Source organism: Malurus melanocephalus, unplaced genomic scaffold (genome assembly GCF_030028575.1).
Source record: "Malurus melanocephalus ecotype Western Australia unplaced genomic scaffold, MMel_1.1 scaffold_9, whole genome shotgun sequence".
In the NCBI taxonomy this organism is placed as follows: Eukaryota; Metazoa; Chordata; class Aves; order Passeriformes; family Maluridae; genus Malurus; species Malurus melanocephalus.
The window spans coordinates 2771954-2775633 of NW_026623241.1; the positions used below are offsets into that span (position 1 = coordinate 2771954).

General features: G+C 32.0%; 1 protein-coding gene across 3 annotated transcripts in view; it reads right to left on the reverse strand.

Annotated features, from left to right (window-relative positions):
• Positions 1-3238: 3238 nt before the first annotated feature.
• GRIA2 (glutamate ionotropic receptor AMPA type subunit 2) overlaps positions 3239-3680 on the reverse strand; it is an 84709-nt gene continuing 84267 nt past the window's right edge. For all 3 annotated transcript variants that reach the window (XM_057375799.1, XM_057375807.1, XM_057375790.1), the window contains one exon: positions 3239-3680. This exon is cut by the window's right edge and continues 213 nt beyond it. The gene's annotated coding sequence lies outside the window, so the exon portion shown is untranslated.

The window sequence follows — 3680 nt, forward strand, 5'->3', positions numbered from 1 at the left end:
TTCACAAAAACAAAAAAATTATTTTATTCAATTCTCTGTTATGTCTCACGCAACTGCATAGTATTCTCTAGCATCAACAAAAATTGATGCAAGGGAAAATGTTCCAAATTAAATCCACTTGCTTAATTTCATTCTAAGAGCTTGATATAATATAAATTCCTAAGATAATTTAGACTTGATGGATCTCTCACAGCAAATTTTTGTGATCCCTTGACAGCTTAAATGAAAAGATTTAATAAATAATAAACTTTGATGCTGCGAAAACAGGTCTGAATAGCCTCTAGGAATATCAGCTGCTGATGATTCTGTTTTGCTGGTGACCACTGTATTCATATAACTAATTGCACCAAATGATAGCTGAAATAATCTATTTGTATTTTAAAATACAATTGTTTGCACAAGGTTTCATGTAAAGATATTGTTTACATCTATCAGCCAAAGAGGAGACTGACACCACAGAAACACACTCTGGTAAAAAGTGCAATACATGTTTACATGAAAATGTTGAACCTCTCACACTGTGAACCTCTTCACACTCTGCTTTTACAGTAAACTCTGCTCTAATAGATCTTTTCTACTGACTATTAATATAYACCTAACTTGCCATTTCTCAGGTTCTTTCTCTGCTTTGGATACATCAATAATGCATTCAATTGAAAGAAGTATTTGTTTAAACTCAGAATTTTTAGGTAGTGTTACTGAATAGATAGTTAATCTCCTATCTTTATCAACCTGTCACACTGCCATTGTAACCTTGATCAGGAGGGTTACAGTCCAGAGATATAATTCTATTGCTGGAACAAAATAATAAAAACTACAGTGAATCTATCCTTGAGTGACAAGATGATCTGGGAGAAATATATACTCTTCACTGTAACTTCAAGAAAAGAAGAAACTTCAGAAACTCTTCAAGGAAATTTCATGTCTGCGGGGACAAACAGGTTTGCTCCATGTAAAATCTTAGAAAAATACATTTATAATAAATAAGAAACCAGATTTCAATAATACTAAGCAGACGTTAAAGGTCTTTTGCCTTTTTTAAGAAGATTTTTTATGTATGATTGAAGTTTATACAACACTCCAGAAAAGCCATGTGTTAGATTGAAAAATAAAATCAGAAGCATTTTCTGTCATATAAGTATACATGAAAAACCGAGAACGTTAATGTCTTAGAAAGTGTATGTCCAGCTTTGTACCGTTACTCATTTAACAAAGCAGAAAATAAGATACTGTACTGTAAACAAAAAGCTACAGTAAAAGGACATTTTGAAATTTACACAAGTTTGAGTTCATAAACATTTTGGTTGCTCCATAACAGTTTTCATATAAAATGAATAAAAAACCCTTGGACAGCTTTCATCACTCTTGACTACTTTTCACTTAAATGCACACAGACATACTTTATATAGCAATATACTGATGTACTGTTAACATGGATATTAAACTATTATTACTGTTTTTTTTTAACTGAGATGTATATTATCCAATCAATATTATCTGAATTGAAATACTCATACATTATGTATTCCCATCATGTTGTTAAGTATAAAAACATGAAAATATAACTTTACATTATTTCAGTTATATACATCAGTTCAGGCTTGACAAATAATTTTTTTTTAATGCTATGACTTTTAGAGGAATAAGCCCAGAGGTACAATAAATAGCTTTCCACTGCATACAGTAATGCATTTCTACTTTTTAAAAAAAATTTATATTACCATATGAACATTATTTTAGTTTGGTCATTCTAGCATTGAACATTAAAAATCCAAATGCATTCCCCAACATTCCTGATGAGGAGTAATGCACAGAACACCTATGAATTACAGACGTGTCAAGAAATGGTTTTGTTTAAGTAGGGGGAAGTATTGGTAAGATCCACTTTGGAAACACTGTATACACCTCTTTTGCTGACCACACTGACAGTATACATTGTGTTCACATGCTTGCAGAAACAGGCTCAGAGTTTGTACCACAAGAAGGGATTTCAAGTTTTTGATAAATGCTCTGCCTTCTTCAATGCTCAGCAAACATTATACTTCAGTCTAAGAAATGGATTCCAACTAAAACTGCAAGTCATATTTAAAATTTTATTTAAATCCAAAATAAAAGAAATKTAATGATACTGCATGAGGCAATGTATCCACAATGCAGAAAAATGTAAGCTTTTCAACCAAAAGTACAGAATTTTATCTACAGGGAAAGCTAGAGAAACATGATGTTACTTTGACTTGCATTAACATTTAAATTAATATTATTGCACCCCTCCTAGGATTCCTTTTTGCTTTTTAAGTATTTATTGTTTTTAAATACACATAATTAAAAAGTATGGTAACTTCAGCTAGCAAAGAATATTCATAATGACTAAGATTCAGGAAAGTTTTCATCAGTACAGACTCGCATTTAATTTGAGTTATCAATCTTAATTCAAAAAGACATTGCCAAGGTTTTGGGTTTTTCCATAAAAGCTTCACTAGCTACTGCTTAGAATTACCTTTTAACAGTTTGAAAACTGCTCTTTTAAAGAAAGAATTTGACAACTGTGTTTGTTTCATACTTTAAAAAAATACTTAACACTGTTTTACTGCTTGCCATTTATCAGCTTTTACTGATACTCTTCTCTCTCTGTACATGTATTTATGAACTCAGTTGTACAAAAGTAGAGACAGGTATCAACCAAATCTTTGGATCATTAAGTCTCTGCATGCCAGAGTTAAGAGGAGTCTAGGACAGCACCCATCTGACTCCTCATGTGCCAGTATCAASTACCGCTCCAACCCAGAACAACCTTGATCTTCAGAGTTCAACAAGCGTATCTGAGCATCACAGCTTGGGCTCGTCTGCAGAAAAAAGCTATTGAACAGATTCCAGTGAGCTGGGAGTGGCGACACTGCCAAAAATTGAAACATTGACCCAACCTTGACAGTGTCCTTTTAGATTTCAGACTCTTTAAAACCCATCTGTAGCTAGTAAAATTAATGGAACACTTGCAAATAAAACCATAGAAAAAAGTTTATTTCAAATGTCAAGCATTGCCAAGTAAATTTTATATTAACACCAAATGTTAAAGAATAGGATATACAGCAAAGTTTTAATAACAATATTAAATTACAAGATTTGAACCTTTTAATGATTATTTCTTCTCTTCTCAACATTACATATTTGGCTTTGAAAAATACGGAACTGATGCCTTAAGCCTTATTTTCATATTTCTCTTCCCCCCATTTTTTTTTTTTTTTTTTTTTTTTTTTTTTTTCTTATTTTTTTTCTTTTGTCATATCCAACCATTATGGAAGCAAATTTATTTAAAAGCCAGTTTTTGTTTGTGAAAATACCTAAAAATATTTTTTTCATTTTATACGTTTTTTTTTTCTTATAAAACATGTCACATCTTGATGCAATTGATGTCAAGTGTGCTTAAGTCARTATGAACCAAGGGACTAACAACAGTGGCTGCAGAAACTGGTGTTGCCTGTACAACGACTTCAGTTAGATTACAGTACTTCCATGTTAGCTGTGCATGTCAGTCAAGCTTCATCTTGAACTTGTGTAGAAAATGGTGTTGTGTTTYGAACCAAGCATTCGTTACAATCCAAGATGAACTCCACAAATACAAGAATTCTTGGCTGAAAGAAAAGTCTTCAAGATACTGGATGCCTCTCACCACTTTGACAATA